Source organism: Rutidosis leptorrhynchoides, chromosome 11 (assembly GCF_046630445.1).
Source record: "Rutidosis leptorrhynchoides isolate AG116_Rl617_1_P2 chromosome 11, CSIRO_AGI_Rlap_v1, whole genome shotgun sequence".
NCBI classification, from domain to species: Eukaryota; Viridiplantae; Streptophyta; class Magnoliopsida; order Asterales; family Asteraceae; genus Rutidosis; species Rutidosis leptorrhynchoides.
The window spans coordinates 61,893,341-61,912,551 of NC_092343.1; the positions used below are offsets into that span (position 1 = coordinate 61,893,341).

General features: G+C 38.5%; 1 long non-coding RNA gene across 1 annotated transcript; it reads left to right on the plus strand.

The window, feature by feature from the left end:
* The first annotated feature begins 11,802 nt into the window (after positions 1 to 11,802).
* Positions 11,803 to 17,131, plus strand: LOC139876542 (uncharacterized). Its single transcript, XR_011768177.1, has 3 exons — positions 11,803 to 11,879; positions 16,398 to 16,453; positions 16,985 to 17,131. It is a non-coding gene; the product is annotated as an uncharacterized lncRNA (long non-coding RNA).
* The last annotated feature ends 2,080 nt before the right edge of the window (positions 17,132 to 19,211 follow it).

Below are 19,211 nucleotides of genomic sequence, written 5' to 3' on the forward strand. Positions count from 1 at the left end.
AGGCACAAAAACTAATAAGAAAAGGTTGCTATGCTGTTCTAGCACACGTCGAGAAAGTACAAACTGAAGAAAAGAGCATCAATGATGTTCCCGTCGCAAAAGAATTTCCCGATGTATTTCCGAAAGAATTACCGGGATTACCCCCACATCGATCCGTTGAATTTCAAATAGATCTTGTACCAGGAGCTGCACCAATAGCTCGTGCTCCTTACAGACTCGCACCCAGCGAGATGAAAGAACTGCAAAGCCAATTACAAGAACTTTTAGAGCGTGGTTTCATTCGACCAAGCACATCACCGTGGGGAGCTCCTGTTTTGTTTGTCAAGAAGAAAGATGGTACATTCAGGTTGTGTATCGACTACCGAGAGTTGAACAAACTTACCATCAAGAATCGCTACCCACTGCCGAGAATCGACGACTTATTTGATCAACTACAAGGCTCGTCTGTTTATTCAAAGATTGACTTACATTCCGGGTATCATCAAATGCGGGTGAAAGAAGATGATATTCCAAAGACTGCTTTCAGAACACGTTACGGTCATTACGAGTTTATGGTCATGCCGTTTGGTTTAACTAATGCACCAGCTGTGTTCATGGACCTTATGAACCGAGTGTGTGGACCATACCTTGACAAGTTTGTCATTGTTTTCATTGATGACATACTTATTTACTCAAAGAATGACCAAGAACACGGTGAACATTTGAGAAAGGTGTTAGAAGTATTAAGGAAGGAAGAATTATACGCTAAGTTTTCAAAGTGTGCATTTTGGTTGGAAGAAGTTCAATTCCTCGGTCACATAGTGAACAAAGAAGGTATTAAGGTGGATCCGGCAAAGATAGAAACTGTTGAAAAGTGGAAAACCCCGAAAACTCCGAAACACATACGCCAGTTTTTAGGACTAGCTGGTTACTACAGAAGGTTCATCCAAGACTTTTCCAGAATAGCAAAACCCTTGACTGCATTAACGCATAAAGGGAAGAAATTTGAATGGAATGATGAACAAGAGAAAGCGTTTCAGTTATTGAAGAAAAAGCTAACTACGGCACCTATATTGTCATTGCCTGAAGGGAATGATGATTTTGTGATTTATTGTGACGCATCAAAGCAAGGTCTTGGTTGTGTATTAATGCAACGAACAAAGGTGATTGCTTATGCGTCTAGACAATTGAAGATTCACGAACAAAATTATACGACGCATGATTTGGAATTAGGCGCGGTTGTTTTTGCATTAAAGACTTGGAGGCACTACTTATATGGGGTCAAAAGTATTATATATACCGACCACAAAAGTCTTCAACACATATTTAATCAGAAACAACTGAATATGAGGCAGCGTAGGTGGATTGAATTATTGAATGATTACGACTTTGAGATTCGTTACCACCCGGGGAAGGCAAATGTGGTAGCCGATGCCTTGAGCAGGAAGGACAGAGAACCCATTCGAGTAAAATCTATGAATATAATGATTCATAATAACCTTACTACTCAAATAAAGGAGGCGCAACAAGGAGTTTTAAAAGAGGGAAATTTAAAGGATGAAATACCCAAAGGATCGGAGAAGCATCTTAATGTTCGGAAAGACGGAACCCGGTATAGGGCTGAAAGGATTTGAGTACCAAAATTTGGAGATATGAGAGAAATGGTACTTAGAGAAGCTCATAAAACCAGATACTCAATACATCCTGGAACGGGGAAGATGTACAAAGATCTCAAGAAACATTTTTGGTGGCCGGGTATGAAAGCCGATGTTGCTAAATACGTAGGAGAATGTTTGACGTGTTCTAAGGTCAAAGCTGAGCATCAGAAACCATCAGGTCTACTTCAACAACCCGAAATCCCGGAATGGAAATGGGAAAACATTACCATGGATTTCATCACTAAATTGCCAAGGACTGCAAGTGGTTTTGATACTATTTGGGTAATAGTTGATCGTCTCACCAAATCAGCACACTTCCTACCAATAAGAGAAGATGACAAGATGGAGAAGTTAGCACGACTGTATTTGAAGGAAGTCATCTCCAGACATGAAATACCAATCTCTATTATCTCTGATAGGGATGGCAGATTTATTTCAAGATTCTGGCAGACATTACAGCAAGCATTAGGAACTCGTCTAGACATGAGTACTGCCTATCATCCACAAACTGATGGGCAGAGCGAAAGGACGATACAAATGCTTGAAGACATGCTACGAGCATGTGTTATTGATTTCGGAAACAGTTGGGATCGACATCTACCGTTAGCAGAATTTTCCTACAACAACAGCTACCATTCAAGCATTGAGATTGCACCGTTTGAAGCACTTTATGGTAGAAAGTGCAGGTCTCCGATTTGTTGGAGTGAAGTGGGGGATAGACAGATTACGGGTCCGGAGATTATACAAGAAACTACCGAGAAGATCATCCAAATTCAACAACGGTTGAAAACCGCCCAAAGTCGACAAAAGAGCTACGCTGACATTAAAAGAAAAGATATAGAATTTGAAATTGGAGAGATGGTCATGCTTAAAGTTGCACCTTGGAAAAGCGTTGTTCGATTTGGTAAACGAGGGAAATTAAATCCAAGGTATATTGGACCATTCAAGATTATTGATCGTGTCGGACCAGTAGCTTACCGACTTGAGTTACCTCAACAACTCGCGGCTGTACATTACACTTTCCACGTCTCAAATTTGAAGAAATGTTTTGCTAAAGAAGATCTCACTATTCCGTTAGATGAAATCCAAATCAACGAAAAACTTCAATTCATCGAAGAACCCGTCGAAATAATGGATCGTGAGGTTAAAAGACTTAAGCAAAACAAGATACCAATTGTTAAGGTTCGATGGAATGCTCGTAGAGGACCCAAGTTCACCTGGGAGCATGAAGATCAGATGAAGAAGAAATACCGCATCTATTTCCAGAAGATTCGTCAACACCTTCAACAGCTTAAAATTTCGGGACGAAATTTATTTAACGGGTAGGTACTGTAGTGACCCGAACTTTTCCATGTTTATATATATTAATTGAGATTGATATTTACATGATTAAATGTTTCCAACATGTTAAGCAATCAAATTTGTTAAGACTTGATTAATTGAAATAGGTTTCATATAGACAATTGACCACCCAAGTTGACCGGTGATTCACGAACGTTAAAACTTGTAAAAACTATATGATGACATATATATGGTTATATATATAGTTAACATGATATTATGATAAGTAAACATATCATTAAGTATATTAACAATGAACTACATATGTAAAAACAAGACTACTAACTTAATGATTTTGAAACGAGACATATATGTAACGATTATCGTTGTAACGACATTTAATGTATATATATCATATTAAGAGATATTCGTACATCATAATATCATGATAATATAATAATTTAAAATCTCTTTTGATATTATAAACATTGGGTTAACAACATTTAACAAGATCGTTAACCTAAAGGTTTCAAAACAACATTTACATGTAACGACTAACGATGACTTAACGACTCAGTTAAAATGTATATACATGTAGTGTTTTAATATGTATTCATAAACATATGAAAGACTTCAAGACACTTATCAAAATACTTCTACTTAACAAAAATGCTTACAATTACATCCTCGTTCAGTTTCATCAACAATTCTACTCGTACGCACCCGTATTCGTACTCGTACAATACACAGCTTTTAGATGTATGTACTATTGGTATATACACTCCAATGATCAGCTCTTAGCAGCCCATATGAGTCACCTAAAACATGTGGGAACCATCATTTGGCAACTAGCATGAAATATCTCATAAAATTACAAAAATATGAGTAATCATTCATGACTTATTTACATGAAAACAAAATTACATATCCTTTATATCTAATCCATACACCAACGACCAAAAACACCTACAAACACTTTCATTCTTCAATTTTCTTCATCTAATTGATCTCTCTCAAGTTCTATCTTCAAGTTCTAAGTGTTCTTCATAAATTCCAAAAGTTCTAGTTTCATAAAATCAAGAATACTTTCAAGTTTGCTAGCTCACTTCCAATCTTGTAAGGTGATCATCCAACCTCAAGAAATCTTTGTTTCTTACAGTAGGTTATCATTCTAATACAAGGTAATAATCATATTCAAACTTTGGTTCAATTTCTATAACTATAACAATCTTATTTCAAGTGATGATCTTACTTGAACTTGTTTTCGTGTCATGATTCTGCTTCAAGAACTTCGAGCCATCCAAGGATCCATTGAAGCTAGATCCATTTTTCTCTTTTCCAGTAAGTTTATCCAAGGAACTTAAGGTAGTAATGATGTTCATAACATCATTCGATTCATACATATAAAGCTATCTTATTCGAAGGTTTAAACTTGTAATCACTAGAACATAGTTTAGTTAATTCTAAACTTGTTCGCAAACAAAAGTTAATCCTTCTAACTTGACTTTTAAAATAAACTAAACACATGTTCTATATCTGTATGATATGCTAACTTAATGATTTAAAACCTGGAAACACGAAAAACAGCGTAAAACCGGATTTACGCCGTCGTAGTAACACCGCGGGCTGTTTTGGGTTAGTTAATTAAAAACTATGATAAACTTTGATTTAAAAGTTGTTATTCTGAGAAAATGATTTTTATTATGAACATGAAACTATATCCAAAAATTATGGTTAAACTCAAAGTGGAAGTATGTTTTCTAAAATGGTCATCTAGACGTCGTTCTTTCGACTGAAATGACTACCTTTACAAAAATGACTTGTAACTTATTTTTCTGACTATAAACCTATACTTTTTCTGTTTAGATTCATAAAATAGAGTTCAATATGAAACCATAGCAATTTGATTCACTCAAAACGGATTTAAAATGAAGAAGTTATGGGTAAAACAAGATTGGATAATTTTTCTCATTTTAGCTACGTGAAAATTGGTAACAAATCTATTCCAACCATAACTTAATCAACTTGTATTGTATATTATGTAATCTTGAGATACCATAGACACGTATACAATGTTTCGACCTATCATGTCGACACATCTATATATATTTCGGAACAACCATAGACACTCTATATGTGAATGTTGGAGTTAGCTATACAGGGTTGAGGTTGATTCCAAAATATATATAGTTTGAGTTGTGATCAATACTGAGATACGTATACACTGGGTCGTGGATTGATTCAAGATAATATTTATCGATTTATTTCTGTACATCTAACTGTGGACAACTAGTTGTAGGTTACTAACGAGGACAGCTGACTTAATAAACTTAAAACATCAAAATATATTAAAAGTGTTGTAAATATATTTTGAACATACTTTGATATATATGTATATATTGTTATAGGTTCGTGAATCAACCAGTGGCCAAGTCTTACTTCCCGACGAAGTAAAAATCTGTGAAAGTGAGTTATAGTCCCACTTTTAAAATCTAATATTTTTGGGATGAGAATACATGCAGGTTTTATAAATGATTTACTAAATAGACACAAGTACGTGAAACTACATTCTATGGTTGAATTATCGAAATCAAATATGCCCCTTTTTATTAAGTCTGGTAATCTAAGAATTAGGGAACAGACACCCTAATTGACGCGAATCCTAAAGATAGATCTATCGGGCCCAACAAGCCCCATCCAAAGTACCGGATGCTTTAGTACTTCGAAATTTATATCATATCCGAAGGGTGTCCCGGAATGATGGGGATATTCTTATATATGCATCTTGTTAATGTCGGTTACCAGGTGTTCACCATATGAATGATTTTTATCTCTATGTATGGGATGTGTATTGAAATATGAAATCTTGTGGTCTATTATTATGATTTGATATATATAGGTTAAACATATAACTCACCAACATTTTTGTTGACGTTTTAAGCATGTTTATTCTCAGGTGATTATTAAGAGCTTCCGCTGTCGCATACTTAAATAAGGACGAGATTTGGAGTCCATGCTTGTATGATATTGTGTAAAAACTGCATTCAAGAAACTTATTTTGTTGTAACATATTTGTATTGTAAACCATTATGTAATGGTCGTGTGTAAACAGGATATTTTAGATTATCATTATTTGATAATCTACGTAAAGCTTTTTAAACCTTTATTGATGAAATAAAGGTTATGGTTTGTTTTAAAATGAATGCAGTCTTTGAAAAACGTCTCATATAGAGGTCAAAACCTCGCAACGAAATCAATTAATATGGAATGTTTTTAATCAATAAGAACGGGACATTTCACTTAGCACCTGCTTCAGTATGAGCGTTGCTGGGCTTAGAGCCAGTTCTTCCTTGGACATCACTACCATCATCACCACCATCATCTCTCCTCTGCTGCTTAGGAGCCTTTTCATGCTTATGCTCTCTCTCAGATTGTTTTCTCTTCTTTTGATGTTTAGAATTCTTCTCCCCCTTTTTGTCATCAGTAGGGGCAGAAGTAGAGCCTGGGGGAATAGAGACATCAGGATCACTATCTGATTCAGGCATAGAGAATGCAAAGCTGTTCCAGTCAGCATTAGCAGGAGATAGATTTGCACCAGGGTCCACAGCATATTGTTGAAGACAAAGGCTGGACGATCTAAATTCATTTTTAGCAACACCCATGGCAATTTGATTGACACTTGATCGAACATCAGCTTGAAGATCAGCCATTCAGTGCATTGTCTCAACCATTTGAACATAAGCAGTAGCAGGAATCATCGTAGTCATTTGCTGTACATATGACTCCACCCTCTCTTCCAACATTCTGTTCTCATCATTCAGGAACCTATTACTTGATCTCTCAAGATTTAATTCAGTTTGAAGGCGGGTGATATGATTAGTATACTCGCTGTGAGAGATGATTCGCTGCTTTAGTTCTTCTTCATCTTCATAATGCTACCTGATAGCATCAATTGCTAAGTCAGCAATGGCATTCGTCTGACGTAGCTGGGTTTCAATAGCCGAAGTAGTAATATAGCCAGCACGTCGAATTACTTCAGCAACATTATCAATGATTGTTTCCCTGATGGTCCTTGTAATTTTAGGGGTGATTCAGGCTACTGTCTTGCAGACAGCAAGGGTAAATAACCCTTCCATTTTAGAAACATCAACTGCATTGGTTGATGGTGGTGCAGTAGCAGCAAGAATAGGAGTACCACTGTGGGGTGGTGGAGATGAAAGGTCAGAATCTGACTCATCACCATGATCACCATCATTTTTACCTTCACCCAAAGGCTTAGAACCACTAGTATCCTTGGCAGTAGAATCAGTTGCATCAGTATCAAGATCCAAAGGTTTGTCTTTAGATCCAGTAGCATTATTAGGAACTACTTGCCCTTCCTTACCAGTACCTTTATCAGCATCACCATCAGAAGAAGAAGATGATGAGGAAGAAGCTGATAAATCAGAAGATACTGGCAAATCAGGAATATCTTGCATGACAACCTTAGCGGTATCTGGATTATAGATGAACTTAAGAGGCCTCTATATACCAAACCATAAGGAGGTAGCAGGAGCCATACCAAAGAAGTGGTAGTATGGCTACTCATTAAAGTTATCCAGTGTGGTCAGCCTCTCATACACTTCCTCTTTTACTGGTTGGTCCAGCTGGGCAATTAGCTAAGTCAGCTCCTCATCAAGCAGTTTGCTGGATGCAACAAGAGCACTTTGTGGATCAATAGTTAGCTGGTCCACAAGGAGTGCGATTTTAGGAGCAATAGATACCCCCTTATAGACAAATTTGGGCATAACTTCTTCCGGATCTGGTTCCTTGTAAACATACTTAGACTTTTTAGCAGAAGCAGCAGCCTTAGAAGATTCAGTAGTGGCAGTAGTATCGGTACCAGCATCCACTTGTGTTTCCTGGGAACCAGCATCTGAACCAGGAATGACAATAATACCTGCTACATTAGGAGTGATGGCTTCAAAAACTTGAGAATAAGCAGCATTTGCAGCAATGAGTTCATCAGTCAATACAATACCACCCTTGGTTTTAGCCACAATCTCATCACCAGCAGGAGAGTGTTGTACAATGTCATCAGTAACTACTTCAGGAACAGTAGTTGTAACAGTAATACTGGGAATAGGAGGAGGAATCACAGAATCATCATCATCAATAACCATCTCCTTATTACCAGTAGGAATAGTTGAACCAGCATCAACTTTATCCCAAGTATCACCATAAGCAACAGAATCACTAGTACCAATATCAGTAGTATCATACCAGCAATTGAGATAGAAGGCACACCAGTAATAGCTTCAGAGCCAGTAAAAACAATCGGATTTATTTCATGCTCCCTTTCTGCCTGGTCATCTGCCCTGCTAATAACTGAAACAATAGAACATTGTATGCTAGCAAAAGTAGAGCCAAATAAATTTGACTCAAGAATTGCATCTGTCATTGGTCTCTAGGGACAAAATGGTGTTTTAGTCAGCCCTTCGATTGAGACAGAGTGTGGTGTCTGCAAGTGCAGCTGTGACTCTGCTGACTCACTGTGTAACAGACTGAAACCCGGGATAGTTGTAAGTTGCCTATTTTGCCCTTAGGGTTTGTGCTTAGTCTTAAGTGCTTTTATTTTAATTATTTTATTAGTGTTTTATTATAATTGTGTTGTGACCAGTTTGTGACAAGGGTCCCAGGACATGTTGGTTTATTTAATTTGGACTCCGTTAGGACCGACTAAGGAGATACGAAAGGTTATCAGATAAGATAACTGGTAAATACCCGTGTGATATGGGGTATGGGTTTATAACCCATTTATATGTATGTTTCTGTATGTTTCTTCTCATTTCCCTAAATAAGAAAATAAGTACTCCGTACCCAAACTTCATCCCTTCACAAACCCTAATTGAATCTAAGTCTTAAATTGGATTGTGAGGCTTTAAGGATTGATTCATATCATCCTTGTGATCATTTATCCAGGTTTGTTAGCTTGAATTCGTGCTTTAATTCATAGAAATTGGGTTTTGGGTGTAAATGGGTTTTTGATGAATTTTGAGCTTGAATCTTCATATTATGTGTTAATTGATGTTAGAAATAGGTTGTATATATGTTTAGTAGCTTCCATGTGCTTAAAATTTGATCAAAAACGCTCAAAAATCGAGTTTTTGGGGAAAAAATCACGAAATCAGCGAATGTGTTCGAACCAGTTGCTACAGTATTTTGCTACAGTACCCGAGTTGCTACAGTACCCGAGTTGCTACAGTACCGATTTGCTACAGTGTCACTATTTGCTACAGTACCGAGTTGCTACAGTGCCACTATTTGCTACAGTACTTTTATGAAATTGAATCGGGCGTAACTTTCAAAACGTAACTCCGTTTTTGATGAATAAACTATCGTTAGAATCGTAATAAAGAATACTTTTCAATGGTGAACTTTTAAGAAACTAGATCAAACTGTTTTTAGGCCGAAAAAGGATTTTTAGTGTGTATGTCGTGTTTTGCACGCACCTGTATGCCATTATTGAATGGAGTCATGATGTAGACTCATAAAATTATGAATATATGGTGTTATGACCTAGTTAATTGTATGAAATAATTATATTATTTATTGGATATGTACATTAACTTTGTTTGTGTTGTTCTCAGGTTATAAGGACAAGGAGGAAGCTCAGAAATAATAACTGAGCAGTTGCTGGTAATTGGTGAGTGGGTCTATCTCCGGATAGAGTTTAAGTAGCATATCATGCTACTGTGGTTGACTCTTTTACCATGCATAGTGTAGAAATTGCCATGTTAGAATAATATAGTATGCCTGATGTTGTATGTGAATTATGTGTACATTGTGTGAATGGCACCAGTCGGGCCTAGGGAGACTGGGGACTCGATACCGTGCCTAGGAGAGGTTAGAGTCCGTATGAGGTCAACCGTGCCTAGGGGAGGTTGGGTCCATAGGCTACTGATTGTAGAGTATAGTGTAAATGATGCATCCCCTGCATCTGGATAACTATACTATGAATTGAGTAGCAGGGACTATCCGTAGACTCAAGTCCGATCAGCTAGGAGTCGTGTGCTCGTACAAGCCGCCGATCCTCGTATTGTCTTATTGTATGCTAGTTGATAGTTAGCATGTGTTGTTGTTAGTATATAGCTTGTGTGTGACTTAAGCTATATCTGTTAGATAGATTCCATTCACTTAGCGGTGCGCTAATCCCCCACATATTCTCCCCTTGCAGGTTTAGGTACTGCTAGTCGGGAAGGGTGCTATTGCAAAAGACATGTTTGACAACCCAACTCTGATGTGGACTTTTGTATAAATAATGTTTTGTGATAACGTAACACCGTTGTGTAAACTTAAACGTAATGACGTGACTTATATTGTGTTTGTTAATAAAGTCTTCCGCTGTGTATTTAAAAAAAAAAATGGCCAGTGTTACAAGTTGGTATCAGAGCATGGTTTGGCAGCAAATACGTGCACGTATTTTGTTCCCAAACCCTGAGGCAAGTCAAACATGTCTGTGGGAGTGGGGGCTAAGTGAAAATAGGATATACGTGTGTTAGTTGTGATTGAACTAACTGTTATCCACTAAGCTTTTGTGTGAGCTGTTTTGTAGCACAGGTATGGCTGATAGAAACGCAACTGGCCCATCTAACCCCGGAACATTCAGAGCACCAGAAGAAGGTGTTGAGTCAGATGATGATCAGAGTAGTTACATCCTTCAGTTAGAAAGCAAGCTAAAAGAGGCCGAGGACAAAATTAATGAGCTTGAATTGGCGAGGCATTCTGGAAATGATGATACACCACCTGGATTCCCAACCGCGCAATCCCAAACGATACCTAATGTGCCCCAGAACCAGTTTCAGAATCAAATACCTAACCAATATTATATGCCACCACAAAACACCTTTACTTACCAAAATCCCATGATGATGAATCCATACCAAATGCAAATGTTCCATCAACCTTACATGCAACCACCCAAAAGATGTACGTATAAGAACTTCCGTGATTGCAAACCCTCCGAGTTCTCTGGAAGTACTGATCCGACTGTAACTCTCAATTGGTTGCGAGAAGTTGAAAGGGTATTTGAAGCGTGTCAATGTGAACCCGAGCTGAAGGTAACATATGCTAGTAGACTGTTGAAAGGTAGGACTATGATTTGGTGGGATTCTTTGATTTCTAGTATACCAAAAGAGCAAGTGAGTATGATCACATGGGAGCAGTTTCATGGGAAGGTGTGTGAACAATATTGTAATCCATTTGATATGAACCGAATCAAGACTGAGTTTCTTGAAATGAAGATGACACCTCAAATGATGATCGATGAGGTAGTAGAGAAGTTTATGGATAAACTGAGGTTTGTACAACAATGGGTGCCAGACGAAGCGTCTCGTATCCAGCATTTTGTTAATATCATTCTGCCTGAGTACAGAACTTTTGTTAGAACAGCTACATCATTGTCTCAAGCTGTTGTGATGGCTAAGATGGTAGAAAGTGATGTTCAGGCTGCCAGAAACAGAATGTTTGGTAATGTGCTACAACAAGGTGGACAAGTATCTGGTCAATCAGCATCTAAATTTAAGAAGTCTAGTGGGTTTAAATCGAAGGGTAAAAGTGGTCAGAGTAGTACTGGATCTGGATCAGGTAAAGGGAATTGGTGTCACACGTGTCGATCTTCTCACAGTGGTCAGTGTTCTGAGGCTACAAGAAGATGCTTAAAGTGTGGTGTTGTTGGGCATGAGTCTTCAGCATGCCCGTATCTGAATAGTGTGTGTTGGAGTTGTCACAAACCAGGGCATCATGCAATTAGTTGTCCGTCGAAGAGTGGTAGTTCCGGGGCAGGGTCAGGGGCGCGTTCAGCATCAGCTGGAGGGTTAACTGCCTCGAGTGGACAGAAGAGGAAGAACCCTCCAACAGCAGAGGCTAGAGCTTTTCAGATGTCGGTGGAAAATGCTGTGGCAACCGACGAAGTAATCACCGGTATGTTTCTAATCAACTCAATACCTGCTCGCGTATTGTTTGATTGTGGTGCCAATAGGTGTTTTATGTCCCTAGATTTCTGTGCTAAGTTGAATTTACCAGCTACTGTGTTACCCAAGCTGGTTAGTGTAGAAGTAGCTGATGGTAAGACCACACCCGTCACAACCTATGTGACTGGGGTTTGTATAGAGATCGAAGGGAAGTCTTTCCCGGTGACTTTTTTAGTGTTACCTGTTCCTAGCTTTGATGTAGTACTAGGAATGGATTGGTTGAGCTCGCTTAGGGCTAATATTAAGTGTGATAGGAAAATGATTACCTTTCGTTCGACCGATGGAACCCGTGTTGTGGCCCGAGGGGAGCGGGGAGGGTATAATTTTCTGTTGATAACCATGATGAAAGCGAAAAAGTCGATGGCAAAGGGTTGTGAATCATTTCTTGCATATGTGATTGATGCGAAGAAAGAAAAGAAAACAGTGGCTGATATTCCGATAGTATCAGAATTTCCCAAAGTGTTCCCAGATGAGTTACCAGGTCTGCCGCCGATAAGGGAAGTTGAATATAAGATTGAATTGGTTCCTGGAACAACTCCAGTTGCAAAAGCTCCATACCGATTAGCGTCGTCTGAAATCCGTGAAATGATGTCACAGATTCAAGAACTATTAGATCGTGGGTTTATCCGACCGAGTTCTTCACCGTGGGGTGCTCCGGTATTGTTTGTTAAAAAGAAAGATGGGTCAATGCGTATGTGTATTGATTATCGTGAATTGAACAAAAGAACAGTGAAGAATAAGTATCCGTTACCTCGAATAGACGATTTGTTCGATCAGTTACAGGGTGCTTCATTCTTTTCTAAGATAGACTTACGATCCGGATATCATCAGGTTCGTGTTGCTGAATCAGATATACCGAAAACAGCGTTCAGAACAAGGTATGGTCATTATGAATTTCTTGTCATGCCGTTTGGGTTGACGAATGCGCCAGCAATCTTCATGGATCTAATGAATAGAGTGTGTCGCCCGTTCTTAGATAAGTTTGTGATTGTGTTTATAGATGATATACTAGTGTATTCAAAGACCGAAAGTGAACATGCTGAACATCTGAGACAGGTTTTGAACATGTTGAAACGTGAACAACAATTTGCAAAATTTTCAAAGTGTGAATTTTGGTTACGTGAAGTGCAGTTTTTGGGTCATGTGATTTGTGCCGAAGGTATAAAAGTTGATCCGACAAAGATCGAAGCGGTAATGAATTGGAATTCTCCGAAGACTCCGACTGAGATTAAGAGTTTTCTGGGATTAGCCGGTTATTATCGCAGATTTATCAAGGATTTCTCGAAAATAGCGGGTCCGTTGACTAAGTTGACTCGTAAAGATGTAGCCTTTCGATGGACTGATGAACAGGAAAAGGCTTTTCAGATTTTGAAACAGCTAATGTGTCAGGCACCAGTGTTAGCTTTACCAGAAGGTTCAGACAACTTCGTGGTATACTGTGATGCATCATATGCTGGGTTGGGTTGTGTATTAATGCAAAGAGATAAAGTAATCGCCTACGCCTCGTGACAGTTGAAAGTTCATGAGAAGAATTATCCAGTGCATGATCTTGAAATGGCTGCAGTAGTGTTTGCTTTGAAACTGTGGAGACACTATTTGTATGGAACCCATTGTGTTATATGTACAGATCACAAGAGTTTGCAGTATATCTTCTCACAGAAAGAATTGAATATGCGTCAGAGACGATGGCAAGAGTTGATCAAAGATTACGATTGTGAAATTAAATACCATCCGGGTAAGGCAAATGTGGTTGCAGATGCGCTAAGTCGTAAAAATTCAAGTGAAAATGTGAAATTTCTTCGTTTGAATATAACTTCAAATTTGATTAACAGCTTAAAAACCATTCAGGTCTGTGCTTTAGAGGACGAACATATTAAATCTGAACAAATGACCAAATGAAAAGTGGACTTAATTGATGACTCACATGGACTAAAGACCTTAAACAATCGTGTTTGGGTGCCTAAGCTTGGAGATTTGAGGGATTTAATCATGACGGAAGCTCACAAATCCAGATTGACAGTACATCCGGGTAGTAATAAGATGTATCATGATTTGAAAACAGTGTATTGGTGGCCAACAATGAAATCAGATATCGCCCGTTATGTCGAAAAGTGTCATATATGTGCTCAAGTGAAGGTCGAACATCAGAAACCTTATGGTTCGTTACGTCAGTTACAGATTCCAGAGTGGAAATGGGAACATATAACGATGGATTTTGTGACCAAATTACCTCGAACTCAGAAAAGACATGATATGATTTGGGTAATAGTGGATCGCCTAACTAAAAGTGCTCATTTTCTTGCTACTCGTGAAACAGCTTCGTTAAGTGAGTTAGCCGAATTGTATATAAACGAGATAGTTAGTCGACATGGTGTGCCATTATCGATCGTTTCAGACAGAGATTCCAGATTTGTGTCGAATTTTTGGAATAGTCTTCAACAGAATTTGGGTACACGTGTGAATTTAAGTACAGCTTATCATCCTCAGACAGATGGTCAGAGTGAAAGAACGATACAGACTTTGGAGGATATGTTAAGGGCTTGTGTGTTAGAATACGGTGGTTCGTGGGATACACATTTGCCGTTGGTCGAATTTGCGTATAATAATTCATATCATTCGAGTATAGGGATGCCGCCCTATGAAATGTTATACGGTCGTCGTTGCAGAACTCCGACTTGTTGGTTAGAAGCCGGGGAGAAACAGTTTGCAGGTCCCGAAATTGTTCAAATGACAGCCGAAAAAGTTGCAATTGCGAGAGAAAAGTTGAAAGCCGCTAGAGATAGGCAGAAAATGTATGCTGATCCGTGTAGATGTCCGGTAACCTTTAATGTGGGTGAACGAGTGTATCTGAAAGTTTCGCCGTGGAAAGGGGTTATCAGATTCGGTAAACGTGGTAAGTTAGCATCGAGATTTATTGGTCCGTTTCCGATCAGTGAAGTGTTGAATGATCAGACTGTGGTGTTAGATCTTCCGCCAGAGTTAGCTGGTATTCATAATACATTCAACGTATGTTATCTTCATAAGTGTAAAGACGACGATGAAACACAACTTCTTCCTTTAGAAGATTTAAGGGTCGATTTGAATAAGAAATTGGTGGAAGAGCCGGTCCGTGTGGTTGACCAAAAGGTGACTAAGCTGAGAAAGAAAGAGATTCCGATGTTGTTGATTGAGTGGAAACACAGTTTGGGTTCTAATCTTACCTGGGAAACGGAAGAGTTGATGAGAAAACGTTACCCTCATTTGTTTGACCAAGACCAGATTCCTAGGATGGAATCTTCTTAAGGGGGTGGATTTGTAACAGACAGAAACCCGGGCTAGTTATAAGTTGCCTATTTTGCCCTTAGGGTTTGTGCTTAGTCTTAAGTGCTTTTATTTTAATTATTTTATTAGTGTTTTATTATAATTGTGTTGTGACCAGTTTGTGACAAGGGTCCCAGAACATGTTGGTTTATTTAATTTGGACTCCGTTAGGACCGACTAAGGAGATACGAAAGGTTATCAGATAAGATAACTGGTAAATACCCGTGTGATATGGGGTATGGGTTTATAACCCATTTATATGTATGTTTCTGCATGTTTCTTCTCATTTCCCTAAATAAGAAAATAAGTACTCCGTACCCAAACTTCATCCCTTCACAAACCCTAATTGAATCTAAGTCTTAAATTGGATTGTGAGGCTTTAAGGATTGATTCATATCATCCTTGTGATCATTTATCCAGGTTTGTTAGCTTGAATTCGTGCTTTAATTCATAGAAATTGGGTTTTGGGTGTAAATGGGTTTTTGATGAATTTTGAGCTTGAATCTTCATATTATGTGTTTGTATGTGTTAATTGATGTTAGAAATAGGTTGTATATATGTTTAGTAGCTTCCATGTGCTTAAAATTTGATCAAAAACGCTCAAAAATCGAGTTTTTGGGGAAAAAATCACGAAATCAGCGAATGTGTTCGAACCAGTTGCTACAGTATTTTGCTACAGTACCCGAGTTGCTACAGTACCCGAGTTGTACAGTGCCTGAGTTGCTACAGTGTCACTATTTGCTATAGTGTTCGGTATTTGCTACAGTGTCGCTATTTGCTACAGTACCGATTTGCTACAGTGTCACTATTTGCTACAGTACCGAGTTGCTACAGTGCCACTATTTGCTACAGTACTTTATGAAATTGAATCGGACGTAACTTTCAAAATGTAACTCCGTTTTTGATGAATAAACTATCGTTAGAATTGTAATAAAGAATACTTTTCAATGGTGAACTTTTAAGAAACTAGATCAAACTGTTTTTAGGCCGAAAAAGGATTTTTAGTGTGTATGTCATGTTTTGCACGCACCTGTATGCCATTATTGAATGGAGTCATGATGTAGACTCATAAAATTATGAATATATGGTGTTATGACCTAGTTAATTGTATGAAATAATTATATTATTTATTGGATATGTACATTAACTTTGTTTGTATTGTTCTCAGGTTATAAGGACAAGGAGGAAGCTCAGAAATAATAACTGAGCAGTTGCTGGTAATTGGTGAGTGGGTCTATCTCCGGATAGAGTTTAAGTAGCATATCATGCTACTGTGGTTGACTCTTTTACCATGCATAGTGTATAAATTGCCATGTTAGAATAATATAGTATGCCTGATGTTGTATGTGAATTATGTGTACACTGTGTGAATGGCACCAGTCGGGCCTAGGGAGACTGGGGACTCGAGACCGTGCCTAGGAGAGGTTAGAGTCCGTATGAGGTCAACCGTGCCTAGGGGAGGTTGGGTCCATAGGCTACTGATTGTAGAGTATAGTGTGAATGATGCATCCCCTGCATCTGGATAACTATACTGTGAATTGAGTAGCAGGGACTATCGGTAGACTTAAGTCCGATCAGCTAGGAGTCGTGTGCTTGTACAAGCCGCCGATCCTCGTATTGTCTTATTGTATGCTAGTTGATAGTTAGCATGTGTTGTTGTTAGTATATAGCTTGTGTGTGACTTAAGCTATATCTGTTAGATAGATTCCATTCACTTAGCGGTGCGCTAATCCCCCACATATTCTCCCCTTGCAGGTTTAGGTACTGCTAGTCGGGAAGGGTGCTATTGCAAAAGACATGTTTGACAACCCAACTCTGATGTGGACTTTTGTATAAATAATGTTTTGTGATAACGTAACACCGTTGTGTAAACTTAAACGTAATGACGTGACTTATATTGTGTTTGTTAATAAAGTCTTACGCTGTGTATTTAAAAAAAAAAAATGGCCAGTGTTACAAACTGGCAACACATGTTGGCTCAGATGGTGTAAGAGTTTTAGCTGGTTTAGATATATTAGTGTGACTCTTATCATGATTCAAGTTATAAGTGAGCTGAGTAGTAGCCTGAGTTGGTTCAACACGATGAGGACCCAGCTCAAGTCTGCTTTGGGGGTCAAGTGTGTTCTCTGCTGGTTGTAATGTCAGTAGAGGATATTTTTTGAAGAATAATTTTGAAAAATGTGGAAGTACCTGGTTAGAAGAGTATGGGTTGCTACTCCTCTTGACACTAGTTTTTAAAACCAGTCAGCATGGGAGCAAAGGGCATACCTTTAACTCCACCTTCAACATTTACTGCAGATAAAATATTTTCAATTATGTTAGTAATTTCTGCTGTTTCATCTAGAGATGCACTAGGTTCCATAGCAGCATCCCTTTCAGGAGTAGCAGTTGAGACTGGTGCTTTCTCCCCTTTGGCCTGCTTGGAGCCAACTTTTAATCGTTTAGCTTTGCCAGTTTCTGCGACGGTGGCTGTTGCAGTTGCGAAAGCTGGCTGCTTGCATTTTCTAGCTGGCTTTTGCAGAGATCCCTCCCTCTCAGCTGGTGCAGGAACAGAGGCAGTCACTTGGGTAGCTCCACCCCGAGTAGCACGATACTCTAGCATTCCTGGTGACAGACCAGTATGTGGAGCAGTTGGTGCTTCTTTTGTTATCCCCTCATTGTTTTAATGGCAAGTAGATGGAGAGATCAGTAATGTTCTTGTAAGAATCACCCAGCTCATTTTCAAAAATAAGGCTTAAGAACCTTGGAAAGGGGATTAAATCACTTCGTTTAGGTGCAACAACCATTTCCATTAATCTCAAATATATTTCAGTAGCATAGTCAATGTTTCGATTGAAGTTCAAGGCATGACCGAATTTGAGCTCAAAATCTGAGCATTGGTCAAAAATATCAGATTTCTGACTCATGCAGTGAGTCAGTATACCAAAGAAATAATACCACAATGGTGTCATGTGTTTCCTCAATGGGTTGTGGGACACCTGGCCAGCATAGTTGATGATTCTAGCACCTCCCTTCTAATCTACCTAAATTGGCTGGATAGAATTGGGAAGGAATGCCGGCGATGGATCTGGCAACTGGGGATTGCCTCACATAATCGATCATGGTGTCATAGCCTATGTTAGCCTTAGATTTTGGAATAGAAAGTGAATGAGCAGCATTGCCTCTAGAAAGGAGAATTTTATCATGATCCGGTGCAGGTGCAGCCTTAACCAGGCTTGGATGGAGGGGAAATAGTGATTCAGGTTCATCTACTTGCTGTAGTGGTTGTTCTTGCTGCTGTTGTGGTGGTTGTTCAGGTTGTTGTTGTTGTTCCTTCGGTTGATTATCAATAGGTTATTGTGGTTGTTCTGCCATTGTTGAAGATTGAAGATGAATGCTTTGAGAGTTTGAAGATTTGGGGATTTGAGAGAGAATGGGAATTTTGAAAGTTTAATAACCGAAGGTTATTATGGAAAATGGATCACCCTATCTAACCTTTCAGATTTGTGGAAAAAGTGCCGGGGAGAGAAAATGGCAACTGTCATCTGCAGGCGCGTGGGCAGATTTGACAGACTGACATGTTTTCGAGGGACATCAGACTGTTGACATGATGTTTAATTGGCTTGGACACTTATCACTCCCATTATGCATTAAATGCAGTAGGTTTTAATTCAAAATTGAAGTGAAAGACCACAAAATAAATTTTGTATTGACTACAAATATTCCTTTGTTACATTTAATATGTCGTGTATTTAATTTAAATCTTTGGAGTTAAATGAAGTCCATTTTTAAGGTATTAAATTATTGTTGTGAACTATTTATTACTTCATTTTACACATAGTATAACCATTTTATAAAAGACCTTGTTGTGCTGAATGTTTTGCATATAGGCAGTAAACAAAAGATTGTGTCTTACTGGTTTGCCCTATATGCTGTTGAACCAGGACACCAACAAAGTTGTCTTTTATTTTTAAAGTTCAAGCATATCCAGCTCAGAGATGAG